Source organism: Leucoraja erinacea, chromosome 2 (genome assembly GCF_028641065.1).
Source record: "Leucoraja erinacea ecotype New England chromosome 2, Leri_hhj_1, whole genome shotgun sequence".
In the NCBI taxonomy this organism is placed as follows: domain Eukaryota; kingdom Metazoa; phylum Chordata; class Chondrichthyes; order Rajiformes; family Rajidae; genus Leucoraja; species Leucoraja erinaceus.
In genome coordinates this window covers 28,520,825-28,531,534 of record NC_073378.1, presented here as the reverse complement: position 1 = coordinate 28,531,534, position 10,710 = coordinate 28,520,825, and positions in this window count along the sequence as shown.

Genomic DNA, 10,710 nt, shown 5'->3' with positions numbered 1-10,710 from the left:
GGTTATTGATTGGGGACGATCAACCATGATCACAGTGAATGGCGGTGCTGGCTCGAAGGGCCGAATGGCCTACTATTTTCTAAGTTTCTACGAATGGTATAATTCTGCTCCTCTGACTTATGGACTTGTGGAAATATATAATAAGATGTGCAGCAACATCAATTTCCCAAGCTGGGGATGTTAATACTACAGGGCGTAGCTTTAAGGTGAGAGGGGCAAAGTTTAAAGGATGCGTAGACACAGAGGGTGGTGGGTGACTGGAACGCTCTAAGATGCCCCACCTGCCCATATCCCTCAAAACCTTTCCTATCCATGTACCTGTCCAAATGTCTTTTAAATGTTGTTATAGTCCCAGCCTCAACTACCTCCTCTGGCAGCTCGTTCTACACCCACCACCCTTTGTGTGAAAATGTTACCCCTCAGATTCCTATTAAAACTTTCCCCCTTCATCTTAAACCTGTGTCCACTGGTCCTCGATTCCCCTACACTGGGCAAGAGACTCTGTGCATCTACCCGATCTATTCCTCTCGTGATTTTATATAGCTCTGTAAGATCACCCCTCCTCCTCTTGCGCTCCAAGGGCCTGAGCTACAGGGAGAGGTTAACGAGTCCCAGCCTGCTCAACCTCTCCCTGTAGCTCGGGCCCTCGAGTCTAATAAATCTTCTCTGCACTGCTTCCACTAAATGACTCGGGCGCAATCATAGACGTGTTGGATAGTAAGTTTGCCAAGATTGCTGGGGGACGGACTGTGAGGAACCCTGTCAAAGTATATAGAGGCTGGTGGGTGCCTGGAAAGCGCTGGTGGTTGAGGCAGATATACGATAGTGGCGTTCAGGAGACTTGTGGACATGGTCGGATAGTCGGCGACTAAACACTCCCCCACCTGGTTTGCCAGGTGAGGGGGCTGTGAACCTCCAAGCAGGACCAAGAACAAGACCTGTCAAAGGGCGGATGAGCTCCTAGCGAGCCAACGGCCATCCACACTTCAGTAGAAGTTGCGATCACTGTCGTACATGGCATTGTAAGGCACTGAGCCCGTTGATGTTTTCAACCATGATGATGATATGGATACGCAGAGAGTGGGGGATCGCCTGCAGGTAGATGGGAGTTAACTTGGCATCACAGAGAGTGGTGAGTCTGGAATTCTCTGCCTCAGAGGACGGCGGAGGCAGGTTCTCTGGATGGTTTCAAGAGAGCTAGATAGGGCTCTTAAAAATAGTGGAGTCGGGATATGGGGAGAAGGCAGGAACGGGGTCCTGATTGGGGATGATCAGCCATGATCACATTGAATGGCGGTGCTGGCTCGAAGGGCCTACTGGCCTACTCCTGCACCTATTGTCTATCATGTCCAGCGCAGGCATTATGGGGTTGCGGGGGAAAGATAGATCAGCCAGGATTCTGCTGCTATAACTTATGGACTTGTAAAGTAAGTAAGTAAGTAATTTTTATGTATATAGCACTTTTAAATCAAATCACGTTGAAGCCAAAGTGCTTTACAGAGAAAAAAAATTAGATTACCATACATCTATATAAAATAAAAAAGACACAATACACTGTTGGATTCAACATGAACGTCCCCCCCAACAGCAGAATCAACACTTTCCAGTGTGGGGAGGCATCAAAAAGTCCAATCCTCCTCCTAGTCCACCCGAGGTCGGGGCCCACCTCCCACATAAAAAGATTAGACCTCCAATATATAAAGTTTTTAGACCCTAAAAAGGGTGAAAAGACGTACTGCAAGTATAAGAAGTGTAGTAGCTTCAATATCCCAGAGTGGAAATGTCCACCACTAGATGACACAGCTTTAAGGTGAGAGGGGCAAAGTTTAAAGGAGATGTGCGGGGCAGGTTTTTTTTACACAGAGGGTGGTGGGTGCCTGGAACGCGCTGCCAGGGGTGGTGGTGGAGGCAGATACGATAGTGGTGTTTAAGAGGCTTTTGGATAGGCACATGGATCACGTGCAGGCAGATAGGTGTTTAACTTGGCGTCGTGTTCAGCACGGACATTGTGGGCCAAAGGGCCTGTTCCTGTGCTGTACTGTGCTATGGGAGTGAAATTCTGGAAGGCGACAAAGTGCTTTGTCAAAAGATGAAGTGGGAGTCTTTTGATGACGTTGAACTTGATGGGAACTGAGTAGGAGGTAGAGGACAAGGAGTTGTGAATGTAGATGGTTGGCGGCTAGAGAGCAAAGCCCGAGGGAAGAGATATACGAGGGACCTCATGATGTCAGAGTTAAAACTCTGTCCCAGTGTACGAGTTCATTCAAGAGTTCTCCCGGGTTTGCCCTGATTCGAACTCGGAGATTTATGGTAATGGCCGCTCGTAGGTACTCGGGGCTCTCGTGGACATTTTTCAACATGTTGGAAAATCTTCACGAGTCTTCCCGAACTTACCGCGTTTCCCGAGTACCTGCCGTTAGCGTTACGAGCCGTTAAGAGACGTCCCCGAGCTCTGACGTGATTTTTTTTTTTTAACTCGTGAGAGCTCTTGAATGAACTCGTACAGAGGGACAGGGCATTTAGAAGTGGCGTTTAGCTTTGAGATACAGCGAGACCCTTCAGTCCACCAAGCCCGCGCGGACCAGCGATGCCTGCACGCTAACTCTATCTCACACACGCTCACACACACACACACACACACACACACACACACACACACACACAACACTATCCCACACACACACACACACACAAAGGGCAATTTACATTTACACCAAGCCAATTAACCTACAAACCTGCATGTCTTTGGAGTGTGCGAGGAAACCGAATATCCCGGAGGAAAAACCCACGCAGGTCACGGGGAGAACGTGAGAAATATCTTTGAATAAAGGGGAGGTCATTTAAGACTGAGGTGAGAAAAAAACTTTTTCATCCAGAGAGTTGTGAATGTATGGAATTCCCTGCCACAGAGGGCAGTGGAGGCCAAGTCACTGGATGCATTTAAGAGAGAGTTAGATAGAGCTCTAGGGGCTAGTGGAGTCAAGGGATATGGGGAGAAGGCAGGCACGAGTTATTGATTGGGGATGATCAGCCATAATCACAATGAATGGCGGTGCTGGCTCAAAGGGCCGAACGGCCTCCTCCTACACCTATTTTCTATGTAATCTATGTAAAAAAACGTACAGACGGCGCCCGTGGTCGGGATGGAACCCGGGTGGTCTGGCTTCGTGAGGCGGCAACTCTACCGCTGCGCCACCGTGCCGTGAGGGGATTATTTACGGGAGTACAGGTGCACGGTTCAATGGCAGTGGTGGGCTCAGGTGGACAGGGTGGTGAGGATAGCGTTTGCCACACCTGCCTTCACTGGGAAGGGGAGTTGATTTGGGGACATCATGATGCATCTGTACAAGTGGTTGGTGAGACCGTCCGCACTGGGTGTAGTTCTGGTCACATGGCTACAGGGTGCATGGCGTTAAGTTGCAAACGGTGCAGTAAGAGATTCACCTGGATGTCACCTGTGCAGTTTTATGCCTCAGAGGGCGGTGGAGGCCGGTTCTCTAGATACTTTCAAAAAGAGAGCTAGATAGGGCTCTCAAAGACAGCAGAGTCGGGGGATAGAGGGAGAAGGCAGGATCGGGGTACTGATTGGGGATGATCAGCCATGATCACATTGAATGGTGGTGCTGGCTCGAAGGGCCGAATGGCCTTCTCCGACACCTATTTATTGTCTATTGAGTGACATCGAGAGGTTGGCCAGAGGGAGGGTGGGGGGGGGGTTGTTACTTTGAAATGTAGGAGGGATGACCTTATTGAGATGCACAAGATAGTGCAGCTTATTGTCACGTGTACCGAGGTACAGTGAAAAGCTTTTCTCGCGTGCTATCCAGTCAGCGGAAAGACAATACATGATTACAATCGAGCCGTCCACAGTGTACAGATACCGGATTAAGGGAATAACATTTAATGCAAGGTAAGGTGCAATTAAAGATACTCCGATGGTCTCCAATGAGGAAGATGGGAGACCAGATGGTGAGAGGATGGTTCGGTTGCCTGATAACAGCTGGGACGAAACTGTCCCTGAATCTGGAGGTGTGCGTTTTCACACTTCTGTACCTCTTGTCAGAGGGGAGAAGAGGGAGTGGCCGGGGGTGCGACTGGTCCTTGATGATGCTGCTGGCCTTGCCGTGGGAGCGTGAGGTGTAGATGTAGTCAATGGAATTGATGGGAGGCCTGCCCAAAGATCATTGCCGACAAGGAACTGCAGAAAGGTCCCGACACGAAACGTCACCTATCCATGTTCTCCAAAGATGCTGCCTGACCCGCTGAGTTAAGGGCCTGTCCCACGAGCATGCGGCAAGTGCGACCTAACATGGTCGCTTGAGCCGTACGGCGCGCGGGGCTCCGATAAACTGCCCGTGTTCAAATATTCCGCACGTCAACGGCCCGCAGCCACCTCGACGCCATACGGACTGCCTCGACGGGCATACGCAGCGTGTAGACGCCGTACGCACGTCTTGATGCCGTACGTCACTCGCGAACTTTCCGCGGACTTCGCTCTAACTTCACGTCACTCGCTCGACTTCCGCGCGGCCCCCGCTTCCAGTTTGGTCGCGCTTGCCGCATGCAGCTCGCATTACTCCAGCACTCTGTGAAGCGTCACCTATCCATGTTCTCCAGAGATGCTGCCTGACCTGCTGAGTTACTCCAGCACTCTGTGCCTATCCTTTGATAATAAAACACTCTGTGACAAGTTTTGTGGTACGGTGGGTCGATTGGGGCGAGGTTTATTGTGAATGGAGTTGCTCACCATGAACACAGTGTGCAGCTGGTATGTGCGTACAAATTGCAGGTTTACAGCTGCACATGATTACACAATTAGCTTCAATTACTGTGTTATTGTTATCTACAATCTGCTATTTGAAGCTTGTAAAATTGGGAGCAGTTTTGGCTCCCACGTCTGAGGAAGGACGTGCTAGCTTTGGACCGGGAGTCAAGTCAAGCCAAGTCACTTTTATTTCTATAGTACATTTAAAAAACAACTCTCGTTGACCAAAGTGCTTTACATTGGTGGAGGTACTAACGTTATACAACAGTGGTTCATAGATTAGGTACATAAATAAATACATACATATAGCCCTCCCTCAGAGGACGTCAAGAAAGGCTTGAGAGTAAAGATGAGTTTTAAGTCTCGACTTAAAGGAGTCGATGGAGGGGGCAGTTCTGAGCTGCAACCGCAAAGGCGCGGTCGCCCGAGCTTATGCCTAGACCGCGGGATGTTCAGTATTCCCATGTCGGCCGATCTGATGGACCTGGAGGTGGTGTGGTGGGTTTGTTTGTTTGTTTATCCTTTAATAATCCTTTACAGGAAATTACAGTGCCACAACAGCTTCAAGACAGACATAACACCACACATTTCCTCAGATAGCTTCCATAATTAATGTTAAAATACAATGAATGAATACCAAAAAAATGCAAAATTAAGCAGACTTTTGATGTAGGTGGGGGATAGATACAGCGCGGAAACAGGCCCTTCGGCCCACTCAGTCCGTGCCGGACCAAAGGTCCCCGCAAACGAGCACTACTCTACGCACAATTTACAATTTTACCGAAGCCAATAAACCTACAAGCCAGCACGTCTTCATAGTGTGGAAGGAAACCGGAGCGCCTGGAGAAAACCCACACAGGTCACGGAGAGAATGTACAAAGTCCGTACAGACAGCACCCGAGGTCAGGATCAAACCCGGGTCTCTGGCGCCGTGAGGCAGCAACTCTACCCGCTGCGCCACCGTGCCATCCTTCATTGGTTCAAAAGGTTGGCTGCAGGTAGTTGACTGATCGCAGTTGATGTGGCAGATTCTGTCCGATTAATTTATACATTTAGAGTCATAGAGTCGTACAGCGTCAAAACCACATGGATAGGTGACGTTTCACAGAGTGCTGGAGTAACTCAGCGGGTCAGGCAGCATCTGTGGAGAACATGGATAGGTGACGTTTCACAGAGTGCTGGAGTAACTCAGCGGGTCAGGCAGCATCTGTGGAGAACATGGATAGGTGACGTTTCACAGAGTGCTGGAGTAACTCAGCGGGTCAGGCAGCATCTGTGGAGAACATGGATAGGTGACGTTTCAGGTCGAGACCCTTCTTCAGACCGTCTGTCATTTGTCCCAAAACGGAAGAATGAAATTCTTACTTACAGAAGCACAACAGATATGTACAGAGTAAACTATAAAACCCATAATAAAGAATGAATGAAGATGTTTATTGGCCAAGCATTTGCATAAAAGGAATTTGCCTTGGTGCTCCGCCCGCGAGTGACAACATGACATACAGTAACAGTTAGGAATGACACATAAAACATTAATAGAACAGTTAAGGCAGCATCTATGGAGCAAAGGAAATAGGCGACGTTACGGGTCGAAACCCTTCTTTCGCCTATTTCCTTCACTCTATAGATGCTGCCTCACCCGCTGAGTTACTCCAGCATTTTTGTCTACCTCAGATTCCAATTAAATCTTTTCCCCTTCACCTTGAACCAGGGACAATTTTACATTTATATCAGATTACTAGTTATGGGGTACTGATTGTGGATGATCAGCCATGATCACAGTGAATGGTGGTGCTGGCTCGAAGGGCCGAATGGCCTTCCCCTGCACCTATTGTCTATGTTTCTATTGCCAGATAAGCGGCCTGATAGGATGGATTAATTGGGTTGCAGGGCCTGTTTCCGTGCCCTGTGACTATGACTCCCTGACCGCTTTCCTTTCAAAGTCACAATTGCCCATTCAGTGTGTGAGATTGTGATACTACTAGGGTTACCAACTGTCCCGTATTAGCCGGGACATCCCGTATATTGGGCTAAATTGGTTTGTCCCGTACGGGACCGCCCTTGTCCCGTATTTGACCGCTACTACTCGGGTCGAGGGGACTGTCGGGTCAGAACGCCGCGTCCGGCCCCACCTCACCCGTCCCAACGTAGTGCAGCCCATGGAGTGCAGCAGTGGCAGCAGCAGCAGCAGCGCCTCGCCCGTGGCCCCGTCGGTCGGTCGGCAGCCCGGCCAGCTGTCCGACCTTCAGACCTTCGCTTACCGCCGACACCACCACCACCCCTCCTTCTCACGGCCGATCACCGGTTCATGAGTTGGATGGGGTGAGCGACATCGTGCGGCCCCCAGGACAAAACTCCTCAGCTGGCCCCACCGGCTGGGCTTTGTGTACAGCCCAGCACCCGGGGCCAACTCGCCATTCACCCAGACACGGCCGAGTCGGTCAACGAATTGCCGTGGGGGAATTTGTCCCGTATTTTGACCTTTTGTCCCTTATTTGGTAGTGAGAACGTTGGCGACCTTTGCTGTCGGTGCTGAGTGTGGATGGGGTTGGCACCCAGTCAAGCAACGAGTTTAAATCAGTGCTGCTGCAACAAAGACTTGTATTTCACCACATGTTTCATCTAATCTGACCTCTCAAACAACCTTCACGCCAACTGGGAATATTTCTGACTTTACGATGTAGAGTCGTTTTATGAAACCCGGCATGGTGGCGCAGTGGTCAAGTCACGACGCCAGAGACCCGGGTCCCATCCTGACCACGGGTGCTGTCTGTACGGAGTTTGCACGTTCGCCCCTTGACCTGCGTGGGTTTTGTCCGGGTGCTCCGGTTTCCTCCCACACTCCAAAGACGTGCAGGTTTGTAGGTTAAAGAAAATGTAAATTGTTTTCAATTTTCACTGAAATTCAAGAGAGAGCTAGATCGGGCTCTTAAAAATCGTCTCTCGGCAGCTGCAGTCGTCCTTTGACTCGTTTTGCCTTCACCGGGTGGGCTGGCGGGTCAGTTTATTTTCCTTTAGCAGACGGATGTGAATGTGAGTCTGTGCCTGCCCTCTCTCCCCCCGCACACAGCCTGCTCCGCCAATGTTTACACAGGTTGGCGGCTCAGCTCCCCACCGTGACTGCGTTTCCATCCATCCCCCCCCCCCCCCCCCCCGCACCACCAGGAGAGAGCAGTCTTCAAAGGCAGCGTCACAAATGCCAACCTTTCGTTCCGCCCGCAGAACTGCAGCTGATCCAACACATCTTGCGGCCTCTTTTTCCTTCAGCTTTCCATCGCGGGAACATCCAATCAATCTCCCCCTGTATTCTACAGTCCACACTCCACCTTCAAAACAGGCCCTGCCTGCAGCCCCAACTCACTCATCACAGCACCATGCACAAACTTACAAGCTGCAGAGTTCAGGGCAGCTACAAGGGCCTGTCCCACTTTCACGACCTAATTCACCACCTCTGCCGAGTTTGCCCTTGACTCATACTCGCAGCATGGTCGTCACGAGGTCGTAGCAGACCGTGATACTAGTCGTAGGTACTTGTGGCATCAAGCAGGTCGGGGCGTTTTTCTAGCCCGATGAAAAATGTCCACGAGTAAAAAAGGTCGTGAATTAGGTCGTGAAAGTATGACAGGCCCTTTAGTTTAGTTTAGTTTAGAGAAACTTCTCAACGGCCCACCGAGTCCGCCCCGACCAGCGACCCCCGCACACTAACACTATCCTACACACACTAGAGCCAATTTTATATTTACACCAAGTAAATTAACCTACAAACTGTGGACAATGGACAATAGGTGCAGGAGTAGGCCATTCAGCCCTTCAAGCCAGCACCACCATTCATTGTGATCATGGCTGATCATCCCCAATCAGTACACCGTTCCTGCCTTGTCCCCATATCCCCTGACAGATTCAGATTCAGATTCAGATTCAATTTTAATTGTCATTGTCAGTGTACAGTACAGAGACAACGAAATGCATTAAATGACTACACTATCTTTAAGACACCTATCCAGCTCTCTCTTGAAAATATCCAGAGAACTGTCCTCCACAGACTCACAACTCTCTGTGTGATAAAGTGTTACTCATCTCCATTCTAAATGGCTGATCCCTTATTCTTAAACTGTGTGGCCCCTGGTTCTGGACTCCGCCAACATCGGGAACATGTTTCTGGCCTCTAGCGTGTCCTCTAGAGCGTAGAGTGCGGGAATGAACCGGAGCAACCGAAGAAAACCCACGCAGGTCACGGGGAGTTCCGTACAGACAGCACCCGTAGTGAGGATGGAACCCGGGTCTCTGGCTCTGTGAGGCAGCAACTCTACCATGATCAGCCATGATCATATTGAATGGTGGTGCAGGCTCGAAGGGCCGAATGGCCTACTCCTGCACCTATTTTCTATGTTTCTATGTTTCTACCCTTGCTCCGTCCCTACAGGTTCTGCTGGAGAGACTGTTCTGCTGTTGCAGAATGATGCCGGGATTAGAAACATAGACAATAGGTGCAAGAGTAGGCCATTCGGCCCTTCGAACCTGCACCACCATTCAATATGATCATGGCTGATCATCCAACTCAGTATCCTGTACCTGCCTTCTCTCCATACCCCCTGATCCCTCTAGCCACAAGGGCCACATCTAACTCCCTCTTAAATATAGCCAATGAACTGGCCTCAACTACCTTCTGTGGCAGAAAGTTCCAGAGATTCACCACTCTCTGCGTGAAAAATGTTTTTCTCATCTCGGTTCTAAAGGATTTCCCCTCTATCCTTAAGCTGTGACCCCTTGTCCTGGACTTCCCCAATATCGGGAACAATCTTCCTGCATCTAGCCTGTCCAATTCCTAAAGAATGTTGTAAGTTTCTATAAGATCCCCCCTCAAACTCCAAAATTCTAGCGAGTACAATCCGAGTCTATCCAGTCTTTCTTCATAAGAAGGTCCTGACATCAGTCTAGTGAACCTTCTCTGCACTCCCTCTATGGTAATAATGTCCTTCCTCAGATTTGCAGACCAAAACTGTACGCAATACTCCAGGTGTGGTCTCGCCAAGACCCTGTACAACTGCAGCAGAACCTCCCTGCTCCTATACTCAAATCCTTTTGCTATGAATGTCAACATACCATTGGCGTTCTTTACTGCCTGCTACACCTGCATACCTACTTTCAATGACTGGTGTACCATGACACCCAGGTCTCGTTGCATCTCCCCTTTTCCTAATCGGCCACCATTTAGATAATAGTCAGCTTTCCTGTTTTTGCCACCAAAGTGGATAACTTCACATTTATCCACATTATACTGCATCTGCCATGCATTTGCCCACTCACCCAGCCTATCCAAGTCACCTTGCAGCCTCCTAGCATCCCCCTCACAGCTAACACTGCCCCACAGCTTCGTGTCATCCGCAAACTTGGAGATGTTGCATTCAATTCCCTCATCCAAATCATTAATATATATTGTAAATAGCTGGGATCCCAGCACTGAGCCTTGCGGTACCCCACTAGTCACTGCCTGCTATTGTGAAAAGGACCCGTTTACTCCTACTCTTTGCTTCCTGTTTGCCAGCCAGTTCTCTATCCACATCAATACTGAACCCCCAATACCGTGTGCTTTAGGTTTGTATACTAATCTCTTATGTGGGACCTTGTCGAAAGCCTTCTGAAAGTCCAGATATAACACATCCACTGGTTCTCCCCTATCCACTCTACTAGTTGCATCCTCGAAAAATTCTATGAGATTCGTCAGACATGATTTACCTTTCATAAATCCATGCTGACTTTGTCCAATGATTTCACCACTTTCCAAATGTGCTGCTATCCCATCTTTAATAACTGACTCTAGCAATTTCCCCACTACCGATGTTAGACGAACTGGTCTGTAATTCCCCGTTTTCTCTCTCCCTCCTTTTTTAAAAAGTGGAGTTACATTTGCTACCCGCCAATCCTCAGGAACTACTCCAGTATCT